The following is a 27,670-nucleotide window of genomic DNA, read 5'->3' as shown; positions in this document are numbered from 1 at the left end:
CTACTGTCGAGGAAAGTTTGAATTTTTCGGCGTGAAACCGATCTCCAGCCAGGCTATATCACCACAAACGATTGTACCGCCATACTATATCGACGGCGTAAACACAATTCGTATCCTGCACCATACAGAATATCACTTCTGCATCCTGTATATAGCTAGGAACCACCAGACAGACCCCAAAAAACATAAGCACATGCACCATATATATTGACAGCACTAGATATTTCCCACAAGGTCGACGGCCATTCACCGTGGCCAATAATCATAAGGCAACTGCCCCCAAGTGCGCTGGTCAGATGCGTGATCAGAGCACCCTCCGTGGACAGCGGTCACTCTTTGAACTGGTATATAAAAGCTGGGCTAGTTCCCCTGGCACAAAGATGTCCGCTAACGGTATTGTTTAGCCGGCCGGTGTGGCCGTGCGGTTCTAGGCGCTTCAGTCTGGAACCGCGTGACCGCTACGGTCGCAGGTTCGAATCCTGCCTCGGGCATGGATGTGTGTGATGTCCTTAGGTTAGCTAGGTTTAAGTAGTTCTAAGTTCTAGGGGACTGATGACCACAGATGTTAAGCCCCATAGTGCTCAGAACCATTTGAACCATTTTAACGGTATTGTTTCTGATCTGGCCCATCTTTTACCGTGGTTTCTGCAACGAATTGTGATCATCTCCAGACTCTGGGATTACGAGAACATCTATTTACACATGGACTACCAGAATATCTTACTATTTACATGACAGTTCTCGATATCAGCCATGTAGCAGTATACTACCAGTTGCTTGTACAGTATAATTCTGAAGGTAAAGAGTGGGGATTCCATCTCTAGGAACCCAACACTTTAGCGAGGTGCAGCCTGTTGGGATGTGATGCAAAGATCTTTATGTCAAAACTTGAAAATAGAGGAAACTAGTAGCTCAACACGTATTTTTTAACGAATACTGATGTCAATGATATAAGACATTCTAGATCAACCTCGCACTTTGCAATCTCAACTAAAGTATTCTCATATCTCGAGAACCAGCAAATGTCTTTTCCAACTGTTTTTCACCATCAATATGCACACAACACACATCACAATCGACGTTCTCTCGACCAAATAAACTTGGGAAATGTGCAGAATGGCAGTCAAGCAGTCAACCGGTCAAGTTAAACAGGAGTGAGTAACTAACTGTCCACCCCAAACACTCACACATGTTGAACATTCTCGCATTTCCACGGGAAATATTAACAACATATGCAATCATGTAGGTTGACCAACACATGCTGAGTATTAGTTCGCTATTCAGCCGTCTAGAGGGCGACACATTTAGATCAGCTGCATTATTGTACCCCAGCCTCTTGAGTTTGGGCGGCTCAAGACGACGGATCCCGCCATAAGCCGGAAATGTCAATTGTTCTGGCCACAGGCTACCTCCGCCACGCGCTCCCCCACGCCAGGCAGAATCGTCCTATGAAACGAGACACATATTTATCACTGTAATTACAATTAAATATTACGATTGCAGCCTGAATCTGATGACATTCGTCAATGAGAAAAGTATTGGAAATACCGCCTCCCGACGGAAAAAAAAATTGGTTTAAATGGCTATGAGCACTATGGGACTTAACTTCTGAGGTCATCAGTCCCCTAGATCTTAGAACTACTTACATCTAACTAATCTAAGGACATCACACACGTCCATGACCGAGGCAGGATTCGAACCTGCGAACGTAGCGGTCGCGCGGTTCCAGACTGTAGAGCCTGGAACCGCTCGACCACTCCGGCCGGCGCCTTCTGATGACTGTGGCTCTGGAAACACATACTTATAAGCCCGATCACAGTGAATATACCACACATCCCTTATAAGTATAATATTTAGCCAATAACGGAATGCTCGTGACACGAAACAATATTGAATGAAAATCCGCGTGCATGGACATGTCTCATTTGTTTCTCTTGTGAGTGGTAGCAGAGTACCTTAGGAAGAGATACGTAATCGTCTAATAAGTGACAAGCTATTAAAAACACGATCGCAACGCCTATGTTATTGTCACCCTGCATAAAAACGGTCTTGATCTTACCGGTGGACACAAGTATCATTGGCGATACCCATGTTAAAATCTATACGAGCTTTATAAACCAAGGTCTGAATGAAGTGGTCTTCCACCCAAATACTGCGACATCGAATACCGACAGTGATCGCCAGGGTGTGTATTAACAGACCGAAAGTGCGTGTGCCTGTCACTAGCGGTGAAAGTTCGTAATAAAATCACCGTTTTCACCGAATATAGAAATTGATTCGACTAAGGAACGTGGTATTAAGCCGATATTTGCAACTCCCTCATGCAGACGCTAGATATTTCTCGTGCTAATAAATAATATTTCTTACACATTCTATCTCAATGCTACGTCAGGGGTTCTGTGACATATCCAGTGGGTTATAGGCATGGTTGACTGAGAATGATCACATACGGTAGGTGGTGTGCTATGTGACGAATCACTTAAATAAAATCCAATGCTAGGTTGAGGTTGTAAGAAATGTACAAAATCTAATGACTAACACAATGGCTTTTGAGATTTATAGTGTTATGCTTTCTGGATTGATATGCCGTCTGTCATTTGGAATCAAGTCTCTCCATTCAACCATATATCTGCGTTGGATCCCATGGAGTTGTCCTTTAACGATTACAGTCACTAGTGAACCATTTTCGTGGCACTCTCTTATCTCAAAACGATTCACCTTTTTCGACCCTAGTTGCTAAGGACCTTATATAGCAAAACTCCAAAACGGTTTTAGACAGTCCTTACGCATCATGCAACAGTTTCTCAGTCTCTGTGCCATCCTCCCTGCAGCTTTGATCATTTGATCATCCTAATTTAAGTCGGAACTCATCAGAAGTCGAAGCGCACTATGTTTAAGACCTTTTGCAACCAGTAGAGAAACGCTGTGAGCTGAGATAACGCAACAGAACTTTGTTTTGATCACTCAGTGGAAATGGGAGCATGTTGTAAGGCCAATGGGAGCATGTTGTAAGGCCAATGCCAAACATAGCTTTCTCCTGCAACTCGAGGTAGTAGAATAGACAATACAAACAGCTCCAGGAACTGGAAGAAGGATGAAGCTTTTGCTAGTGATCTGCAGTACAGCTCCAAACTACATACAAGTACCACAGCCCGAAGGAGATCTGCATCCCTCAAGGTGCATCCACATGTGTCACCCAAACATTCACTTTATTATCGTTATTTTGTACCATCCAACAGAGAAAATACAAACTATAAAAGCTCTGCTAACATTATCTGACAGAGAAGTCAATAAGATATTGCCGCATCTCCCTCTCCTGATATATTGTGAAATAAATACCGTCCATGCACTGGCATCGAGCATATGTGGCGATTGTATTAACGTATACAGGTATTAATCCGTTGAAGCAGATGGCCAGTGATCGAAGTCGCTTGCAGAGACCACTCTAAAGTTTCATCACCTGTAGTATAGGATGACCATACCCCACAGACTATCAGTTGCAAGAGAGGGTGCCAGTGTTGTTGTTTAACACATAGTTTTTATCTTCTGTAACACATCCAAACAGTGTACGACTACAGGTTTGTATACTGCCATACATTTTGTTTTTTTCCACCATGACTTCGAGGTCTTTGTCAGGTTTTAAAGTGATATTAAAACGTTTTGATCCATTGGCTGTCACAGAAAACTACAAAGCATGGAGTAAATTATGAAGCTGTTCGCACAATACACAGGATTGTTGGAATAAAAGACAGAGGCAGTGCTTCATATTGACAAAAATGTGGAAGACATCACAACATATGGAAACTGGAAGAGTTTGCGAGACTGTGGAGCGTTTCCAAACAGCTGTCCAAAGGTCATTGATTTACCTATATATTTAATCTCATCTTTCACAGTGGTGGGGTAGCAGATGTTTTGATGTTCCATTTCGATTGATTCCTCAAAATGCAGTCATGTTTCTTTTAAAGAAAAAAAACATACAGCAACTGTTTGTGAGGTATTTGTTAGCTGGCACTGTAAGGTTATGATTGGTGAGAATACAGAGAAGCACATTGTAAATACTGTTTGTTAGGATTTAAAACACCTAAACAGTCCTGCACAGGGTCAAACACATGACCCATCCTGTAGTTGTATATTGCAGTTTCCCAACAGATAATATAATGCTCTTTAGCTAAGGACACACAGCAGCCTGACGTCCAACCAGCCTGCAACATGAGTCGGCTGCCGGGTTTCACCACACTGGCCAGTGTATGAGACAAATCTGCAAATAGTGGTATGCTTAGGTTTGCACTAGTCCTCCCCAAACAAAAGCGCACTTCCTGTTACGTGGGAAATACCCCAACCTTCCTTCCTTGTAGCATACTGGTAACACCTCGTCGAGCTCGCAGCAGACCTGTACCTACAGCACAGGTGATGAAACTTTGCACTGTTCGGTGCAAGTGACTTCGAAGACAACTTCGATCACTGGACACTTGACAATGGATCAATACGTGTACATTTAATAGGATCGTGACATATGCTCGATGCCAGCACACAGGCAGTGTCTGTTTCCCGATATACTGAAAGAGAGAGATGCAGTATTATCTTATCAAATTCTCTATCAAATGACTACTGCTTAGTGCTCAATCAGTGACATCGCAAATTGTTTAAATAAACAATATAACACAATGCATACAAAATAAAAACTTATGTCTGTCCTGTCCAGAGCCAAGGACAGACTGAGTCCTTTTCCTGCCAGTTTGCAGATGGGGTATGGTAGGAGAGGGGAAGTGGGGATGGTGTAGTGGAGGAGAGGGATTGGACTTAGGATAGTGGAGGTAGCCCAACTGACCTATTATCTGGCCAAAATTTGAGCTTTCCGACACGACGTCAGTGCCGTGCTGCCACATCTATGGCCGCCATCTTGGGTGTGCAATCCTGAAGAAATTTTTTGACAGTGTAGAGCATGGTGGCGACAGCTTTACTCTACTACTTGGGGTTCTTAATTTCACTTTTATCGCATATATATCTTTGTTAATAATGACTCCCAAACACATTGCCAGAAAGAAATGCATGACCCTCAAGAGCTGTGTTCTCTGGCAATACAGTGCAATATAAGGTCCAATCAAGAAGTTCCCATTCGAAGGCCATAAAGTCCAGAACCGATATGCCAAACAGGCAAAATCACTGAGGGCTTAGAGGTAATCATTTCACCTACACACCAGGTTGAAGATACCAGTTTGGTAAAACATTGTGTCCTGCTGCGTGAAGAAGTTCGTAACTGCCTGCTGCACATTGTCATCTGATGGGACAAAACTCACAATCACATGGGGGCTCTTGGGGGCGAGGCGGTTGTGAATATAACTTTTTATGCACAGTGGAAATACGTTCTTCTACACTACAAAACAAGGATTCGAGCAAAAAATGTTGTAAAGTTCACCCAAAAGTATAGGAAAAAAGTATAAGTCGTCAGTAAATTCCGGGACATACCCATTACCACATCTGGGCTTGGTGTCGAAAATCGCGCCACTTTGCACGTAACGCCCTCAAACTGAAACATTTTGATCGCCCCATTTATATGCATGCTGAGGGGTTGCAGTGTTCGTGAGTTATTCACCATGGTCATTGACGATCAGATGGCGCTCAGGAGATCTGCCTATGCACTCTCAGGTTTGAGTCTGCAGGCAGTCGCTCCACTGAGTCTAGAGGTGACCAGTGTTAGCAACATTCATTCTAGGGTACAACCACGGTTGAACAGCTTCAGCCATTTGAATGCAGCGTGGGCCAGTGGGAAGCTGGATGGACTTATCAATGGATTCTGTACATTTTGGCCACAGTGCATCGCTGCTTTCAACAGTGATCTGTGGATCATTCTCACACCTGCAGGCTAGGTTCTGGATGTCCGTGTAGCACAGACGTGCATCAAGATCAACGCAGCAGTGGTCAACCGAACATCTTCCAGGGACGAAATCTGGGCACATGTTGCACCTGCTGTGTGATCAGGGACCTTTGAGAACAGTCTGCTAGTAGGAGGATTAAGATTACCAGTGACTCGGGCCATACTTCCACTGACACCACGACAGCATTAAGCATGGTTACTCTGGTGTCGTGACAGACTCAACTCTCAGTGATGAAAGTAGCTTCTGTGTTCATGTGAGTGATGGAGGTACACGTGTATGGCGTAGAGCTGGTGAGCTCCCTATTGCATTCGCCCACAGCAGACAGGTCCCATCACAAGCTTCATCAAGGTGGAAGGGGGACTGTGCCATGCTGTGGCTCACATTGGTGCTGTTTGTAGGTTTCCATCCTCTGCTGGAGGCCAGATCATATAATTTAGTTGACATGGTTGCTGTTGTTTGTCTTCTTCTCATGTTGACTGGCGCCACTTGGTTTCGCAAACGTTGCCTGTCTGCAAGTGGCAGCAGCGGAGGTTATCGATATGTAGTAACTGTGGCCCTATCTTTGGGGCGACATCGTTGTTGTTCCGGGTCGCATCAGTGTGCAGTTCCGTTGGGGACTCATGAGTAGCCAGGTCTGCACAGTGTGAGAACACGCTGGGACTGCTGGCGGCGCGCATGGACTGCCAGATCGAGGGCCTTTGGTCACTATGGTGCACAACCTCGTCGTAAACTGGATCCTGCAAGTTTTAAGTCGAGTGCGTTGGGATTCAAGCAGGGAAACCTCCTCCATTGTGAGATCTTGGAATTCTCCAGTGACTTGGGTTTGTGTTGCTGCTCGTAGTGTTGCCAAGACGAAGAGAAGCGAGTGGAAAGCTTGGGGATTGTGGATCTGATTAACTTTCCTGGATGTCTAATTACTATTTATTGCGTTCAGTTTGTCAGTATATGCTAAGTTCAACCAGCGGTATTTTTCCTGCCTTGTGGCCACTAACGCCCCAGTTACCTGCCCTGGGGGTTAGTGTATGTAACGGCAGTGTATGTTTTCTCGCCTTTCCGCTGCTGTCCACTGAGGGGTGCAGTTTTGACAGCTTTCTTGATTATAGGTTGGTTAGCGATTCTTCTACTCTGGTGGTAGTGATTCCTTTCTCATTCCGGGCGCTCTAAGCACAGTATTCTGTGGGCAGAGTCCAGACCACCGGTTCTGGCTTTGGCGTATTTTTACATCTTTGGTTCAAATGGCTCTGAGCACTATGGGACTCAACATCTGAGGTCATCAGTCCCCTAGAACTTAGAACTACTTAAACCTAACTAACCTAAGGACATCACACACATCCATGCCCGAGGCAGGATTCGAACCTGCGACCGTAGCAGTCGCGCGGTTCCGGACTGACGCGCCTAGAACCGCTTGGCCACCGCGGCCGGCTTACATCTTTGCATTTGGTTTATTGGACGTCAGGTAGCCTCAGCAAGATTACCATTGGTCATTCGTTAGACTGCCACTAGTCTGAGTTACCATCTTGTAAAGTGAATGCAACTCTTGGCTGCCTAACTCACTCGCGAAGGTGCTTTTTTGCCGGACCTACTCAGAGGTTGATTCCTGGTGCGCTGTCTGTGACTGGCCTTTGTGTATAATTATTTTCTTTGCTGTTTTATTGTGTGTTTCCAAATTTTTTTATATAATTGCCATTCTTGGCATCACAGCAGGTTTAAATGACTGTGCTATCAAGTTAACCATCATTTTGTCTCACGTGTTTGGTGATCAGTTGTGATCAGTTGCTTGCCCTTTTAAATTAACCTTTGCTGTTGTATTTGCTGTTTTACTGTATGTTTTTTAAAATTTTTATATAATTGCCATTCTTGGCGTTACAGCAGGTTTAAATGGTTGTGCTACCAAGTTTACCGTCATTTTGTCTCACCCATTTGGTGATCAGTTTCCTGTCTTTTTAAATTAACCTTGCTATTGCATTGCTGTTTTACAGTATGTTTGTTAATATTTTTTTAATAATTGCCGTTCTTGGCCTTAAAGGCCTTCAGCTGTGACTGTGGTTACTTGCCTTAAAATTCTAATTGGAATCACATTGGCTTGTTTTTAAAACATTATTTGCTGTGTCTGTATTTTATGCTCATTTGGTAAACTGTAACGCACTAAAATCACTATTAATTACACAGTTGTTTATTCCTTCATTAATAACGTGTGATATCTTTATTTATTGCTGAGTCTGGAATTACCATTTTAAAATAAATGTGTGAATTGCAAAGGAGAACCAACAGTAACTGATTACGGCCCCATCCACAATCGTAACCGAATCCTACCTTCCTTGACTACCAGGTTTCAGGGACATCAGTCATCGGTTACAACTCGCGGTCATATTAGCTGTTTCTCCATGGTGAAGAGACCAGTGCCCGCTACGTTGCACTGGCTGTTATCCCTGTGCTACTGTCATTTCTTCGACAGGAAGGTGTGTTTTTTCAGCAGGACAATGCGTATCCACATACAGTTGCTATGATGCAAAGTGCCCTTCGTGGTGCAGAACAACTACACTGGCCAGTAAGATCACCAGATCGCTCGCCAATAGAATACTTATGGGATGTGATGAACCGGGAAGTTACTTGTTCTCTAGGTCCTGCAAGAACCATTGCCGAACTGCAAAAAAATGTGCAAGATGCTTCGGACAACCGATAGCAGGATGCCATGTGGCATGATCAGTGATCATTTGCATGTAAGAATACAAGCCTGCGTGGCTGCTACAGTGGTCGTGTACTGTGTTTTGATGTGAGAGTTTAGGCATACTTTTCTGTGACATGTGTGTTTTATTTAGTGTGAATTTGTTACTACGTACTCCAATAAGGAACTACCTGTCTCCTGACTCGTACATAAAATGACCTTGTACTTGAGTGTGTTGCTTTTTCCGGAAATGCATTCAGAAGACTCCAAGACTTTACTATCTCAGAGTCTGTCAGGTCTTGTCCAATTACTCCAATAAGTAATCAGTGCGTTTTCCCTAAATTAGTGGTGAAATGCCATTTCTGATTGTCTGCGCAACTTTCTAACCATATACCTCTTATCATCTTCATCCTCTGTAAAAATGACTTAGTTATCAGCAAAATGCAAAGTGAATAGCTTGTCATCATTTATAGACTAGAACTCAGATACAACGTATAACTTATTAGGAGTATTCCGCTGAACTGCAGACCCGTATCACTAACGTCGATTTACAGTAGGATTTTGAAACATATACTGTGTTCGAACATTATGGATTATCTCGAAGAAACCGATTTATAGACAAATAGCACCGATTCAGAAAATATCCTACTTGAGAGACACAAATAGCTCTTTCTTCTTAGGAAGTAATGAGTGCTATCGTCAGGCGATGGCAAATTGATTCCATACCTTTAGATTTGCTGAAGGCTTTCGACACTGTTCCTCCTAGTGATTTCTAATCAAATTGCCTATGTATGGAGAATCGCCTCAGTGGCGTGAGTGGACTCGGAATTACTTATCAGAACGGTCATGGTTCGTAGTACTGACCGAAAGTCGTCGAATAAAACAGAAGTAATGTCTGACGTTCCCCAAGGAAGTGCTATAAGCCCTCTGCTGCTCATGGTCTACATAAACGACATAGGAGACAATCTGAGTAGCCCTCTTACAGTGTTTGCAGATGATGCTTTCATTTACCTCCTTGCAAAGTCATCATATGATCAAAAGCAATTGCAAAATAATTTAGACAAGAAATCTGTACGGTGCAAGAAGTGCCATTTGATTCTAAATAATGAAAAATGTGAAGTCATCCGCATGAGTGCTAAAACGAATCTGCTAAGTTCCGGTTTCTGGATGGAACACATGAATCAAAAGGCTGTAAATTCGTTTAAATACCGGGTGATCAAAAAGTCATAAAAATTTGAAAACTTAATAAACCACGGAATATTGTAGATAGAGAGGTAAAAATTGACACACATGCTTGGAATGACATGGGGTTTTATTAGAACAAAAAAAAAAAGAAAACGAAGTTCTCAAAATGTCCGACAGATGGCGCTGGACAGCAAAACGTCAGTGACTGCGCATGGCAATCGTCATGCTTGGCCTCCCAGGTCCCCTGAATTCAGTCCGTGCCATTGTTGGCTTTGGGTTCAAATGGCTCTGAGCGCTATGCGAATTAACTTCTGAGGTGATCAGTCGCCTAGAACTTAGAACTAATTAAACCTAACTAACCTAAGGACAACACACACATTCATGCCCGGGGCAGGATTCGAACCTGCGACCGTAGCGGTCGCTCGGTTCCAGACTGTAGCGCCTAGAACCGCACGGCCCCGCCGGCCGGCTATTGGCTTTGGGGTTACCTGTAGTCGCAAGTGGATTGTAATCGACCGACATCTCTAGGGATGCTGAAAGGCAACATCTGACGCCAATGCCTCACCATAACTCCAGACATGCTTCACAGTGCTGTTCACAACATTATTCCTCGGCTGCAGCTATTGTTGAGGAATGATGGTGGACATATTGAGCATTTCCTGTAAAGAACATCATCTTTGCTTTGTCTTACTTTGTTATGCTAATTGTTGCTATTCTGATCAGGTGAAGCACCACTTGTCGGACATTATTTTAACTTTTGTATTTTTTTGGTTCTAATAAAACCCCATGTCATTCCAAGCATGTGTGTCAATTTGTACCTCTCTATCTACATTATTCCGTGTTTTATTCAGTTTTCAAATTTATACTGACTTTTTGATCACCCAGTACTTAGGAATTGCAATTACGAATAACATAAATTGGGAAGATCAAATAGATAATGAAGTGGGTAATGCAAACTAAAGACAGCGATATACTAACGGAACACATAGACAGAGCAACAGATCTACTAAATAGACTGGATCGACGATGCTTGTCCGCCCTGTTCTGGACTACTGCTGTAGGGTGTGGGATTCGCATCAGATAGGACTGTCGAAAGAAGTCGATAAAGTTCAAAGAAGGGCAGATCGTTTTGCATGACCGCCCGAGAGTGCCACAGATATGATACGTGAATTGGGTTGGCAATCATAAAAACAAAGGCGTTTTTCGTGGGGAAGCATCTGCCCGTGAAATTTTAATTACCAACTTTCTCCTCCGATTGCGAAAATATACATAAAGAGAAATGATCATCGTCAGAAAATAAGAGAAATCGGAGCACGGATAGAAGTAAGTGCTCGTTTTTCCTGCTGGTCGTTCGAGAGTGGAACGGTAAAGATACGTTGAAGATGGTTCGATGAACCTCTCCCAGGCACTTAATTGTGAATTGCAGACAATTATACAGATGTGAGTTTTTAACTGTTTACATTGTCACGATCCCGTAGCAACAGCTATAACCCTGCAACAGTGGAGGGGGTGCCAGGCAGCGACACGGTAGCGGTGCCGGAGTCGCGCCCAGCCAGATGCGCTCGCGCTCTGGGGCGAGGGAGCGAGCGCTGTGATGCAAATGCGTGGAGTGGCGGCGTGAGTCAGCAGCCACTGCCTCTGCTGCACCTGCAGCCAGAGCGGGCACGCGCCACGCTTTGTCCGCCCGCCGGCTGCAATCAGCGATCGCTGACAAAGGCCCGTGCTGCGCCGCGCGTCCCTTCCCGCTAAACACTCGCGGCGCGTGGCGCCCGCCGCCGGCTCTGAGGCAGCTGTGTGGGCTCTGCTGGCCGGCGAGCCTACTGCAGACGGCCCTGGAGCCACTGGTGTGTGTGATGCCCACACGTCTCGCTAATCCGGCGTCGCAGCGTGTCAGGCGATTGTTGAGGACCACACCATCAACAAGAAAGCGGACTGAAGTGACAGGGGGACTTCCGGAGTGTTAATAACGTCGCAGACTTAATTAATTCGATACATTTTACTCTCCAGTAGGAAGTGTTTGTATTACATATGGTTTTAAGGAAGGAACAAAGAACACTATACGTGTCAGAAAACTGCCGTGACAGTGGTCACTGGAGCTGTAATCTCCTTAGTGATTAGGACAGCTAACATTTCTGTTCAAACTGCTTCTTAAGTAGTCAACTCGGGTCGTCTCTGCTGGTGTGCCTAGGTTCACTGAACAAATGTCAGTGCACAGACTCGATAACGATGAAATGGTTCAAATGACTCTGAGCACTATGGGACTTAACATCTGAGGTCATCAGTCCCATAGAACTTAGAACTACTTAAACCTAACTAACCTAAGGACATCACACCCATCCATACCCGAGGCAGGATTCGAACCTGAGACCGTAGCGGTCGCGCGGTTCCAGACTGAAGTGCCTAGAACAGCTCGGCTACACCTGGCATCTATCGTAGCATTTACAACTTGATGAGTGAGTCGGTCCTGTAGCTCGCTCCCTGTGGGGAATTTTCAGCTGCCTGGAGCGTCCGAAGTTCTACATTTACATCTACATGATTACTCTGCAATTCACATTTAAGTGCTTGGCAGAGGGTTCATCGAACCACAATCATACTATCTCCCTACCATTCCACTCCCGAACAGCGCGCGGGAAAAACGAACACCTAAACCTTTCTGTTCGAGCTCTGATTTCTCTTATTTTATTTCGATGATCATTCCTACCTATGTAGGCTGGGCTCAACAAAATATTTTCGCATTCGGAAGAGAAAGTTGGTGACTTCCATCCCAACTCGCGTATCACATCTGCCACACTCTCTCCCCTATTACGTGATAATATAAAACGAGCTGCCTTTTTTTGCACCCTTTCGATGTCCTCCGTCAATCCCAACTGGTAAGGATCCCACACCGCGCAGCAATATTCTAACAGAGGACGAACGAGTGTAGTGTAAGCTGTCTCTTTAGTGGACTTGTTGCATCTTCTAAGTGTCCTGCTAATGAAACGCAACCTTTGGCTCGCCTTCCCCACAATATTGTCTATGTGGTCTTTCCAACTGAAGTGAACAGTGAAAATGGCACTACATTTGTAGGTAGATACAAGAAACTTACACTTTTTATTTTTCTGGAGTGATCCTACAGCTGTAAGTATGGCGAACATTTCGTGGGATCCTGCTCACTGGTCTCGTATAGGTTGCCTAAAGGCTGTTGCATTCTAAGTACGCTATACAACAATTCAAGCAAATAACATTAACAGTTTTATTTCAATAAAGCAGAATGACATACTCAACTTTGTATTTAGAACAAGTGTTGCAAGCGATGGGTGACATGGAAACAGTAATGTTCTTCGCTAGAGACAAAGTCCAAACAAGCAACGTATATGGATCTCTCATAACTGGCATCGTAGCACTCTCTGCTAGACCGTGCTAATACTGTCCAATAATGTCCGGCCGAGGTTGGCAGCAGGGCGCTTATGTTCACTTCGGCTAGATGCCGCTCCTAGCGTGCTGACGTCCTGGTCAGCTCACTATTTGCTGATGTCGTCTCACCGCCTTCTCTGGTCTTGCGTTCTTCTTCTTCATTCCGGTTCTTGTGGTTACGCCAGAACACTGGTGTACCTGAAGGGGGTATCAACTGAAATTTTAGCCGGCCTTCCGCATCTTATTTTAATGGACTCTGGCAAACAAGCGTCAGGTATCAGATCTGTTATTGCCCAAACGGTACTGACATTTGAACAACTGACTACAGTACTGACTCAGATAGAAGCATATTCACATTCAGGGCTACTGCGTGCTTTCATATAGCTGACATATTCATCCCAAGAGAATCGACAACTGAACTAATACTTAAAACAATTCTCATTTATTCTTCAGTCTCAGTTGCACATTTTAAATTTTCGATTTCTCTGGATCTTTTTCCGTTGGGCAGCAACCCGGCTTGTCTCTGTCAGAACCTCCATGAGATTCTTGTGTACTTTCTCGGACGAAGGAGCCTATCGATCTGCTCTCGTTCTTGGACATCATTTGTTGTACAGACCCTTTAAGTCAGTTCTTAACACTCTAACCCTGAGATTCTACAATAGCCGAATCAGTCCTTTTGGAAGAGGTGCCTTTGGTCTATCGAGCACTTGTATCAGCTGCAGCAAAGCTGTAAATGGAGACAGGAATGGTCATAGCAGTACCAGGCTGCCCATCGTTCCATGGCTGGGCAGGATAAGTTGCCTGCCTTGGTGTGGAGGCTGCCTCTCATCGAGCATCTGTTTCCTGGTCCTGGTAGGCATGTTTGTGTAGCGATGGTGAAAGCCTCTGGGGAGATTAACAGACCTACAGTAAAACTCTGTCCCCTCAGAAAGTACTAAAAAAGTGATTTGGGCCCTCTCATTTGTGTGGTGGTACAGAAGGAATGCCTGTTACCAATTTTTGTTTTTCCTTTTCTCCAGCAAACACATCTTAACTGACAAACTCAACTTAAGAAAGTAAATTATTCCTTATGGAATGACTGTTCTCAGTATGAATTTCTTAACTAACTTATTGGCTCATGTGTCCACGAGTATAGTGCCTCTATTGTTGCACGTGGCTTAATATTGTGTACAGTTGCCTTATGGTCAGGAGTGCATGTTTCAGAGATCTGCAAGTAAACAGTTGTGTACACACATGTTAAAAGACATCTACAATAGCCTCACTCGTACTTCACACAAAAACGAAAGAAAGGAACTGTACTCATTAGCAGAACTTGAAAAACTTCTGTGCAAGACGGGGTGATATATTGGCCCGTTCTAGGATGTCTAAGTGTTCATCAAACCAGTAATGTATAATGATAATTACGAATGTTCCCTTCGCAATGTTCTCTTGAAAATGGTTGAGATGTAATTGCTGGCAGTGATCGGTGATAATGATTCATCCTTACACACTGTGCCATAGCTGCGAGTAGTACAGCTTCCCTTGTGTACATTTTGGACGGTCCATGTTGATACACCAACTACCCGTGTGATCATGGGCACACCTCAACACAGTGGTTCCTTTCTTTGATTGTGCCGTCTCTATGTCGACTTATGTTTGTTTCTGATGTTTCTTATTCCGTACAATCCCCTGGCGCTTACACAACACTTCACTGTCATGAGTTACATCTGTGGTGGAAGATCACACAACCGCCTGATACCAGTTCTACCACCTCCAGCGCTCCAAAGCGACCACTGTGCTCTTTTAAAGAGGTGGATAATACTTTGTGCGGTGAGAATCGTTCTGTTTGTGGCTACCGTCACTGCAGAGGTTGTGCCAAACCCATCATTTCGAGATGACCGTAGGCCTCCTCCAGGAAATGAACAGCAGTACCAGTGGTAAACATGAGACGGAGTCAAGTAAAAAAAGAACACCTGCCACAATGGAACCATGGAATTGTTCCATTTGCTACGCTAGTATTACTCCTACTCTAAGGAAAGGGAAATTTTGTCAAAATTCAATGAAGGCACAGTTGGCCGATGAAATCTGGGGCCACTGTCAGAGTGTGGTGGCCGATCGGTTCTAGGCGCTTCAATTTGGAACTGCGCGACTGCTACGGTCGCAGGTTCGAATCCTGCCTCGGGCATGGATGTGTGTGATGTCCTTAGGTTAGTTAGGTTTAAGGACTGATGACCTCAGATGACCTCAGATGTTAAGTCCCATAGTGTTCAGAGCCATTTGAACCATTTGTATGGTAAAAGTCAACAGCCAGCGGGCCAGGCAAGGTAAGCTTGGCACTCGTGGGCACGGAGCTGCAACGGTAGTATTGCATGCACAATTGTTTTGAATGGAGCAACAACGAGACTGAAAACTGCAGCGTTGCTTTAAGTTATTGCAATGTATGAGGCGGGGCACCATGCCAGAGCCAAGAGTGGTGATTTGTAAGTAGCTGATGTGTGGGAATTTTCCCTGCCATAGTTTCTATGTCAGAAGAGAGGTAAAAACTAATATAAATAGAGGGACTGTTTTAGCTTGGGATATAGTGTCCCAGGTCAGTCGAGAGTTGGGATTGACCCCTTATAGGGGCCAGTATGGCAGCAATGTTATAAGTATTCTGCATGTACAGTACTTGTATCCTGTTTTCTATGTACTTGTTAAGGCTTTATTCCACCTCTGGGGACACAACACCAGGGCGGGATGGAACGGCAGACTGGAACTTGGAGATCGCACGGTCTCCCTGAAAGGGTGCAGTCACATCAGTCTGCAGCAGGTCCAGGTGGGGCTCAGTTCCACTTGAGTCTACGGGCCACATTCTCTTTCTCCCACCTGGTGTACCAGGGTACGGGCGAGGAATACGCCGTGGGAGGCGCAGCAGTGCTGCAACAGCGGCAGAGATGGTGGCGGGTGCTGCTATCTGGCAAGCACCGCTAGCAGAAAGTTGCGGCACAGCATCCAGGAGGGCGCTGTCCTTGGAGCAGCAGCGGCCCAATGGCCATGGGTGACCAGTACACCCACCTTCGTCCCGTGGTCGAACAGAACAGGCCAAAGGGGGTGGAGGGCGACGAGGACCAGGAACTGTAGCAGTCCCTGGAATTGCAAGTAGCAGCACGGCTCAAGTCACAACGCATCGGCGGGTAGCGGGAGGCGACCAGGGGAGCGTGGCGGACTTCCAGCGGGGCAGTCTTGATGATGGCAGCAGCAGTGGTGGCATACCAGGAGTCTGCTGAGCCAGCTGGACTCGCGGGACAGCGTGCGGACTGCACACGGACACTATGCTTCACCCATCGAGTACTGTAAATTATCTGAATAAACGGATGTTACCGAATACCGCTGTATCACTCTGCACTGCCCCTTGACAATGTTGAACTTGCTCGGCCTCCTGACAAAATATGGCACGGTGTCTCCCAGCTTCACCTCTGCCATCTGGAGTCCCAGTTCAACACACCAACCCTGCAACATATTTAAAAATAAACACCACACATGTTAAGCCATTTGTCCCACTGGTAGACAAGATGGTCCATTCCTGTTTCTTACAATTCAGTTGGCCACTGATGGATGCACAACAGTTCCCACTGTTGCACTTCCTTGACTGACTGAAACTGACGTGCACGCACGTCTTTCATCAGGTCGCCAAAGACATGAAATGATACGATGAAATAGCCGGTTTGTACCGAAGATGTTGCTGTGTTTCCCAAAAAAATCGCTGAAGTGTAAACTTCGTCTGACTGACATTGTGGGGGTAGGCATTATTGTGCAACAAGATGATTCCATCTGACAGGCCCTTTGACTTTATGTCACATCCCAGTTTCTACAAAGTTTCTTCATAGCACTGCACACTCAGTGTGGTTCCACGTTCGAGGAACTCAACGAGCAGCGGGGCCCTGCAGTTTTAAGGAGGTTATCATGACCTTACTGGAACTTGTGTGAACAGCTTTGGATTTTGTTGGCGTAGGAGATGTGGGATGTTTCCACTGCTGGCTTTGCCATTTGCCCTCAGGCTGTCGAAATGCTATCAAACGAAATCATCCTGTTCCACGATAGTGCCCTCCCCAACACTGTCAATCGGACTAAGACTACACTTCAAGGATTTGGTTAGGAAACAATGCAACATCCTCCCCAGAGCTCGGATCTTTCATCGTGAGTTTTTCACATGTTTGGCTACCTGAGAAAGACATGAGTGGACGTCGCTTTCAGTCGAACGAGGTGGTGCAAGAGCAGGTGCGGTTGTGGATCCGTCAACGGCCGACCGCGTTCTACGCAACAGTAGTTGACCCTCTTGTCCCCCAAAGGGATAACTATCTTAACCTGTGTGGTAATTACTTTTGAATCGAACCATTCCATGGTCCTGTTCTGGCGGATGTTCGGTTTTCATTTGAGTGCCTCTTATACAAAAGCTGCCTCACTGTCTGGAGTTCGGCTATGAATCGGGTCTCTGCGTCTAGTTTTTTGGGATGAGTCTATCTTTAGTTTATGACAGGATGTGACACAATAGTGTTGGTGAGAAACTCAAACCCTTACGTATTATTAGAGAGAGTAAACTTTCAGACTCACTTTGAGGGTGTCTTGTTGCCTTCTTCTAGTAGTGAGATTAACTAACTGGTTCAAAATTTTTGAGTACTTGTAGAACCTAATAGCTATCATACGACGTTTTATATAGTTTGTCGTCGATTCATTTCGATACGTAAACCCAGGTACTGGTCGCTACTACACGAAGTATCAAAGAGTATCAGGATAAAAATGCAGCAGTAGTATGAATCCGAGTTGCCGACCTACGAAGTCTTACTTGACGGTACAGTTATCTGTGATGGCAAAACAACTACTGTTATGGTCAACCTTTTATCTGATGTGTAACCATGCATCTAGCTACCGACAAAGAAGTTCGGCCTGGCATTATTGGACACTCTGATCGTAGTTAAAGCAAGATTCTTTACACACCTTATTCAACGTTGACTCGTCGGCTGCACAGCGTTCTCTGACGTTGACGTAGGAGTGTCAACGTCGTGCTCAAAGTCAATTGATGATGAGACAACGTCACCTAGATTCTGCGCCAAATAAACCTTTTGGGAACGAAACTAGGGATTCTTTCTCACCGTCGGCTCATGTAAAAAACCGACACTGGGCTGATTGAAATTCTAACAAAAGTAGTATAAGTGGTAGTTATTGCAGAGATAGCGAAATCCTGCATCGAGTGACTCTGCAGTCGCAGCCTCGCAAATACCCACAGTGCAACACTGGACGTTTTGCGCGCCAGAGCTGCCACACTGAACAGCGTCAAGCCGCTGTCAGCACCCAAACTTCAGTCAAACTGATGATCTGACGGTCATCTACAACGTGGGTATGGATTTCCAAGTTGTTTTTGGAGATTTCGCATTAACGCTGAAACTTACTGCAAGATCGGCTCTCCGCCTTTAGAGGCGATTTAACGTGGTTTGGTCACTTAAAGTAATCAGTCCATTGCTTTAGAAGATGAAGTAGAAGTCAACGTTAACTATAAACTTACATGAAGCAAATAACACCTTTGTTGTCCCTGCACCAACAAACATCTACGGTCTGGACACGTTTACCAGCTTTGGTTTTTCAACACAGGATTCAGTTAACATCGTACTTAATAATATTTGCTTCAGTCTAATCCGTGTTGTGCACAAAGCTTTGAAGTTCACTTGTATAAAAACCTAATGCTACTCCTTGAATTTTCCGGGTTAGACGCTTGTCTTTTGCTACGAAGGACGAAGTTTAGGCAGAAGTCTATCGAGTACAGGCATCAGATGTTGTAACATCAGTCACGTACAACTAGTGGTGGACCCCAATTAATTCCAATTAAAAACCCTAAGTCCAATCTGCCTGGCCGCATTTACGACAGAAAACGCTTAGCCTGGTAACATACACGTTGCAGTTCAATTTAGTAACTGTTGTGTCACATGTACGTCTGGTGGCACACTAACAATCCATTGTAAACTCGTATTATACACTTAAAGTGAGACATGTGATCTATGGTCGAATAGTGGAGTAGGTCCCCCAGCAGTCTCCCACACTGGCAGTAAGTCGATGGCGACTGCAGGAGCTCGAGCTAAGACTGGCACCGTTTCCGCTCATTTTTGCCACCCCCCTTCTGTCCACTTTCCTATGGGCCTCCCTTGGCTAACTCGCCATTTACTCCATTCCAGCCGGCCGAAGTGGCCGTGCGGTTAAAGGCGCTGCAGTCTGGAACTGCAAGACCGCTACGGTCGCAGGTTCGAATCCTGCCTCGGGCATGGATGTTTGTGATGTCCTTAGGTTAGTTAGGTTTAACTAGTTCTAAGTTCTAGGGGACTAATGACCTCAGCAGTTGAGTCCCATAGTGCTCAGAGCCATTTGAACCAACTCCATTCCAAGGGTACTTCTAAAACTGTTTATCATCAAATCGTCAATGAAGCAGGTGCGGCGATTAAGCTTCTTTGCCTTCAGACTCAAAGTTCATGACAAATGACATCAAGGTTAAATATTCACGAATGGCCCGATTATCAGATCTCTGTGTGGCAATAACATTGACGTCTGCGTCTAAAAGAGAAAGATGTGTCAGTGGAATGATTCAGGTCATACAGGGCTGCAGCTGCAAACGCCGTTCACTGTTGCGCTACGCTAGATTAGCAAAAAACTGAGGAGGAATTGGAAAAATCAACTGGAATATTGTCGGTCTAAGCGAATTACGATGCTAATAAGATATGGAAATGTGTTCCTTTCTTTGGTGAAGCCGATAAAAAACAAAATGAAGTTGGGTTCTCGATAAACAAAAATATTGCAAATGAGGCACTGGCATTAGATGGAAGATTAATGTTTAACGTCTCGTCGACAGCTCGGTCGTTTGAGATGGAGCACAAGCTCGGATTACAAACGGATGGCGAAGGAGGTTAGCCGTGCCCTTTTTCAAAGGAACCATCCCAGCATTTGCCTGGAGCGGTTTAGGCAAGTCTTGGAAAAGCTGAAATTGCAGGGCATGACTGAGATTTCAACCGTAGTCCTCCCAAAAACAAGTCCAGTGTTCTAACCACTGTGCCAGTGGATAGGTGGTATTGGAAGGCCATCTAGCACAATAGCTAGATTTGTTTTAAACGTTTCGTCATGATACAAAATTCAAAGTGTAAAGGTCTATGCCCCCACTTCAAGTCACACAGAGGAAGAGATTGGCTCTCTCTATGAGAGCGTTATCGAAACATGTGAAAAAGGAAGGGACTGCCTCTTTAAATTAGTTATTGGTGATTTTAATGCTGATAGGAAGACACGAACAGGGTTATTCTTATGGGATCGACAAGAGAAATGAGACAATAAAGTGGTTAGCGCAATTTGCAGAATTTATTAAAATGCATATTATGAACACGTTTTTCAAAGAGCATCCTAATAACAAATGGACGTAAAAAATCCAAAACTTTAATGTTAAAAATAAGATACGCTTTCTACTGTCAAATTCTCCTCTTTTTTTAATCGCATTCAATATTGGAAGTGACCACTGACTAGCAAAAGCAAGGATTCAGATAAATATAAACTTCTGAGACTGAAGAGAAATACTATTAATCTCATAATGCATGAAGGAAACAAGGAAAGCGCCCAGTAAGTTCTGAAGCTAAAATTTCGAGAGTCGGCGGGCGAAGACACAGCAAAGAGATTTGCTTCATCTCCAAAAGGAGTTTCTAACTGAAGTAGTAACGAGATTAAACTCAGAAAATTTAGTGACAAAACTAGAAATTTACTTAAACTGAGAATAGAAGCTAAACTTCAATTGGGTCATGACATGACAGAGTGTTTCGAGCTGTGTTAAACCTTGAAGAAATAAATGGAGGCCGATTTAAAGAAAACAGTGAGGCCATTGCAAGATAAAATTTAGAGAACAGAGATACACTCACGCTCATAAATTAAGGATCATTGCAGAATGTGGTGCCATAAAACGTGGCACTACACAAAACTGGCGCTAATACCATAGGCACATAGGGAACACACACGACACAAATCTGTAAGTCCCCGGTATTGGTGGTAAGTTGAGAAAACCTCCCTGAAACACATGTGCTACAAAACGCCACTGTTCCCTGCGCATGTACCCCGACATCAATGTGGGATATGATCACCATGCACACGTACACAGGCAACACAACGGGTTGGCATACTCTGGATCAGGTGGCCGAGCAACTACTGGGGTATAGCCTCCCATTCTTGCACCAGTGCCTGTCTGAGTTCCTGAAGTGTCCTAGGGGTTTGAAGACGTGCAGGGATACGTCGACAGAGAGCATCCCAGACGTGATCGATGGGGTTTAGGTCGGGAGAATAGGCAGGCCACTCCATTCGCCTGATCTCTTCTGTTTCAAGGTACTCCTCCACAGTGGCAGCTCGGTGGGGCCGTGCGTTACCATACATCAAGAGGAAGGTGGGGCCCACTGCACCCCTGAAAAGGGGAAAATGACGTCCCGATATACCTGACCTGTTACAGTTCCTCTGTCAAAGACATGTAGGGGTGTACGTGCACCAATCATAATACCACCCCACACCATCAAACCACAACCTGCATACAGGTCCCTTTCAAGGACATTAAGGGACTGGTATTTGGTTCCTGATTCACGTCAGATGAAAAAACGACGACAATCATTGTTCGAACTATACCTGGACTCGTCCGTGAACATAACCTGGGACTACTGTTCCAATGTCCATGTACTGTGTTCTTGACACTAGGCTTTACGGGCTCTCCTGTGACAAGGGATGACTGGAATGCACCTTGCAGGTCTCCAGGCGAATAAACCATGTCTGTTCAGTCGTCTGTAGACTATGTGTTTGGAGACAACTGTTCCTGTGGCTGCGGTAAGGTACCAAGCAAGGCTACCTGCAGTACTCCGTGGCCGTCTGCGGGCACTGATGGTGAGATATCGGTCTTCTTGTGGTGTTGCACACTGTGGACATCCCGTACTGTAGCGCCTCGACACTTTTCCTGTCTGTTGGAATCGTTGCCATAATCTTGACATCACACTTTGTGGCACACGGAGGGCCCGTGCTTCGACCTGCTGTGTTTAACCAGCCTCCAGTCGCTCTAGTATTCTACCCCTCATAACGTCATCAATATGTGTTCTTTGAGCCAGTTTCACATACAGTCACCATTAGCACGTCTGAAATCGTCTGCACACTTACTCGCTGCACCGTACTCTGACATACACCAACACACATCTGCATATGTGTACTGCTGCCAGCGCCACCGTGTGACGATCGTAGGTCAAATGCACCGTATGGTCATACCTCGAGGTGATTTAAACCCGCAAACCGCCCAGCAGAGCGTTGTTTCACCATGTATCAGCATTATCCTTAATTTATGAGCATGAGTGTACATTGAGAAAAAGTAAACTGAAGTTCATGATTGGCCAGAAGCAGATTAGTGAAATAAATTGAGACAATGGTAGACTTACTGATGAAGAGTCACTTGTATTCAAAACAAAAGCTAATTACTGTATAGAGCCGAGCTGAGACACCTCTATCTGAATTCAGTATAGCTGTTGGAAACCTGTGAAGAGTCAACGAAGCCAGTAAAATATTATTAGAGTTCAGTTATTTATCGACAATGTTTACAAGTTGTCGTTTCCTGCAGCAGCCCCGGCTGTTGATAATGTAGCCGAGTGTTGGATTCTAGCTGACGTCCGCCGAGTCAGCTCAGCGTTTGCACGCCCAGTGGCTTATGTCAGCTACCCTGGCGGTGCGGGGACTCCCGACAAGCGGGGCGGCTTCTGCTCAGCGCGAAATGATAGTCGCGGCCGGCTGCGGACTGCACTCGGTCCCACTCCGAGTTCTACTACGACCGTTGGTGACACATACCCGATGTGGCCGGTGTCGGTAGTCACGTGGTCTGTTGATCTCCTAGCAGGTTCGTGTTGAACATGAACGTAGACTCCAGAGAGACTCTGTTTCTGGCTCCCACACTGAAGTCCGTTATTAGAAGCACACTGCGAGGTAGTGCTGTCGGAAGAAAATCAGTTTCTCCATCGGTAAATGGTAGGCGGTGAGCAGCATGAAATTCTTCTTCTGAAGGCCATCATCTTGAGTACAACTCCAGCTAGTTCATAGATTGTGCTGGAGCATCAAGGACATAGATTCACTACAGCATCGTAATCATGGAATCGAGTGCTATTAATGTGAATGCCTCAATCGCGATGATCAACTCATAACAAGAGCTGGAGAGCTGGAGTGTTAAAAGGGAGGTAATGTGAGGCAATGCTATATTCACTTAACAGGCTGTTAGCTGCTGTGTCGGTCCCTTGCTATGTGCTCTTATGAAATAGATACAGTTCGTTGAACACGCCTTATGAGCTAACCAAAATGCTTGTTCCGCTTCCTTTGCTTTTCCCTCCGCTTTTCTGCTGAATACCTATTCCTTACTCGGCAGGCAGTGTCGTCGACCTGACCCACTTTTGACACAATGGCTCGCTTCTTCCTTCCGTTTCTATCTTTGGCATAACTTTAATTCGCCTGAGGCAATGTGAGTAAGTTTAATAATTTTTTCTAGTATCTACCACTTATTAATCTGTTCCGTAACACATCCCTCCTCTTTGAAAAAATTCGTCCTGAATTTTCCATTTCTTTCACTTATTACTAATTAGTTTACACTTGACTTGCATTTTTAAGAATTTTACGCTGTAACTGTTTCTGAGTTGCTTTTCAATCTAAGTCTTGCACCTTAGGTAGCTTAATTAATCTACTTTGTCATTCCGTTCTGGCTGAATATGCTATTTACACTTTCTACTTACGTTGTATGTGTGTATTGTGTATTGAACTGGGGACATAGAAACGACAGAGAGGCTTCGTCCCCACCGTAGCCCTCAGTGGTACAAAACCCCACAACAGGCTACAGCACACCCACCCCATCGCCGCCCCACACCGAACCCAGGTTTATTGTGCGGTTCGACTGGGTGGATTCGTGCCGGGGCCCGGCACGCCTTCCCGCTTGGGAAGCAGCACGTTAGACCGCACGGCTAGCCGGGTAGGCTTCTACTTACATTACTTATTGCGAGTTCGCTTCCATTCCACACGTATATGGTGGATGGTGGCCCCTTTTGAACGAGAAATCTTCCGCTTTACACAAAAGTTGAGTTACACAAACCAAAATTACGCTTGTCGTTGAAACACTGGAAAAAAATTATTTTGTCTATGTCTCTTGCGATATTATATCACATGTTGCATTATTTGACTGACTAAAAATAAAAAATAAAGTCTTGTGACTAGGGCCTCCGTGGGGTGGGGGAGGGGGGGGGGGTAGACCGTTCGCCGGGTGCAAGGATGCAAGTCTTTCGATTTGACGCCAATTCGGTGACTTGCGCGTCGAATTTGACTGACTGAAACTTGGCCTTTTCTGAAGTTAATAACACGTCTAGGGATTGTAGCAAAGTGGTATCGAAGGTGTCGTTGATAACGGTTAGGTGTTATTTAGGTAATATGTATGGTGATTTCTCCAGCCAATACAACATTGGTCGGGACAGGTTAATTGTTGTCGTGACCGTGATGGTACCTGGAATTTCACATTTAGTGCCATTGATTAACAATCCAGTACCCTGCAATTCTAATTTCGTTACTCCAGTTGATTTACAGAAAGTGACAATTACTGTTTCAGATGTAAATATGGAGGCTGAAACCATTGGCAAGGTGTGTATATTCGCTGGATATTGACGCAGGCATTGAACGTGTGGTCCGGGGCTAGCAACCACACGTGCAAAAACAGATGGATCTGGAACAGCGTATCACCACATGGCCTTCTCTTAATCAACCACATGATGGTGTGCACATCGATCCACAGGCCCGTCCAAGAGGGCTGTGTTGTTACTTCTGTTACTTGTGGTAGACGTTCCCTTTCCATACGTTAGCAAGATGTCAAAACCACAGAAAGCCCATACTTTAACACGATGTCATAAATGACAGAAAATCTAGAAGAAAACAATGATTGGAATATGTCCTACAAAAAACTGAGCACGTTGAGTGTACGCGTAAGTGTTGCTCTGAGAAGACGAGGTTACCATTGTAGACGAATTCGTGGAGGGCTACGCTGAAGACTGAGACTGATGACCTAATAATTTAAAGAAACGTGTGTGAGTGGGGGGGGGGGGGGAAGGGGAGGGTACTGACAGAATTTCTTCCTGACTACCGTCTACTAATAGAACAGGAAGAGAAAAAAACTGCAATTTGGTCCTCTATGCACTATCTGCATAGAGCATACATAGCTGCACTGGAGTGTAGCTATGTATGGAAGTGAAACATGGACGATAACCAGTTTGGACAAGAAGAGAATAAAAGCTTTCGAAATGTGGTGCTACAGAAGAATGCTGAAGATAAGGTGGGTAGATCACGTAACTAATGAGGAGGTATTGAATAGGATTGGGGAGAAGAGAAGTTTGTGGCACAACTTGACTAAAAGAAGGGATCGGTTGGTAGGACATGTTTTGAGGCATCAAGGGATCACAAATTTAGCATTGGAGGGCGGCGTGGAGGGTAAAAATCGTAGAGGGAGATCAAGAGATGAATACACTAAGCAGATTCAGAAGGATGTAGGTTGCAGTAGGTACTGGGAGATGAAGAAACTTGCACAGGATAGAGTAGCATGGAGAGCTGCATCAAACCAGTCTCAGAACTGAAGACCACAACAACAACAACAACATGCACTATCCGCAAAGTATAGATTGTAAGGTTGCTGAGTATTTAAAAACCATGGACTACCATCAAAGATAGTGATAAATAAGCCCTAATACTTCAATGATATGCTGAATGGAAATACGTAATACTCAAGAGATCGAAGTTGGTAATGCTGTCTGATTCGAATATACATGGAAAATGATCACATTCAGCATGCGAGCTAACATCCCAAAGACGTTCGGGCCCACATGCGGTTACTCTTCGTCGAAATGTCTTCGCTCAAACTCGTGTAGGGGTTGAGCCACGCGTGTTGCATTACAAGCCCTAATTTAGGCAGTTGTGACCCTTCCGTTAAATTGCCTGGCTGATGGCAAGTTTGCGGAATACAAAGTTAGGATAACATATAAAAACAATAATAATAATATCGGGGACTAAATTAACGACCCATAAGGCCATACAGTTGCCATTTTGTTAGAATACCATAACGTTTGTTCAGAAAGCAAAAAAATAGCAAAAGTGGTCGTATTTAGAGATACTGTTGCACTCGAGCGCATATCCATTTGACACAGTTCGATCATTCACAATCTCATCGCGAAACACAAGTCCAAACCTCAGCCTCCTTGACTACGCGAAACGTTAGAGCTCACACCAGGAGCACGGCTGCTCACCACTCAGAGACTAAGTCCCGCGATACCATACAACGCGAAATTTTCTAAGTCGTTTCAATTCACTTCCTATCTGCCTAAAGACCGAACTGTCCCGTTTGGTGTCTCGACCAAAACTGCCCTCTGCCCGTCTCCGACACACCGAACGTCTTCGCTCAACTGACTAGTGCACTTCCCTTTCCTGAAGCCGTCATCTGATTGGCTACAGCTTATGCTACATTACTTTACATTCTAGCATATTTTAATAATCAAAGCTAGACCACTCCCACGTTCTAAATAAAGTAACAATAATATCTATTCTTTTACATAAAACCAATACAATTTCCTTCTTAACTTTGAATGTCACGGCCAGTAGCTTTGCACTAATGTGCTTTCTGAAAATAAATAAAGAACAAAAGTAACTATTATGCACTAAACTTTTCAACAAATGTTCTATTATCTAATGATTCAATAAGGTGTCATGCTGTCATCGTTCAGTATGTTTTGTGTGGAGGAAAAGATGATCTGATGCGTAACTGAAAATACTGATAATTTAAATTTACTACATATTTTAAACAAACAGTCACAGAGTTTATATTTACAACGTTTGTCAATTTAATGATGCGCTTCTATATGAAATGTCGATCGTTAAGATCGACCAAAGCGTTCAGATTTTAGCATTCAGGTCTTTGTTGCAAAACTTGTTAATTTCACTTTAACAGTAAATCCTAAACTATTATAGATATGATCAAAATTCAAATTTTATTGGGATCCTTATCAAATAGAATTAACGGAATACATCGAGAAAGGTCAAAGGAGAGCAGCACGTTTTGCATTATCGAGAAATAGGGGAGAGAGTGTCATGGACATGATATAGGATTTGAGGTGGACATCATTAAAACAAAGGCCTTTTTTCGTTGCAGCGGGATCTTCTCATGGAATTTCAATGACCGACTTTGTACTCCGAATACGAAAATATTTTGCTGACGCTAACCTATGTAGGGAGAAACGACTATCATAATAAAATAAGGGAAATAAGAACTCGCACGGAAAGATGTATGTGTTGTTTTTTTCCGCGAGCTGTTCGAGAGTGGAACAATAGAGAATTATTGTGAAAGTGATTCGATGAATACTCTGGCGGATACTTAAATGTGATTTGCAGAGTATCCATGTAGACGTACATGTAAATAAGTAAACCAGACTACAGTTTTAATAATCTGAGGATACGATAGAGGAATCGTAGTCCAAAAGGAACTGAAACGGTGTTG

This window comes from Schistocerca serialis, chromosome 7, assembly GCF_023864345.2.
Source record: "Schistocerca serialis cubense isolate TAMUIC-IGC-003099 chromosome 7, iqSchSeri2.2, whole genome shotgun sequence".
Lineage (NCBI taxonomy): Eukaryota > Metazoa > Arthropoda > Insecta > Orthoptera > Acrididae > Schistocerca > Schistocerca serialis.
This window is presented reverse-complemented; position numbering follows the sequence as displayed.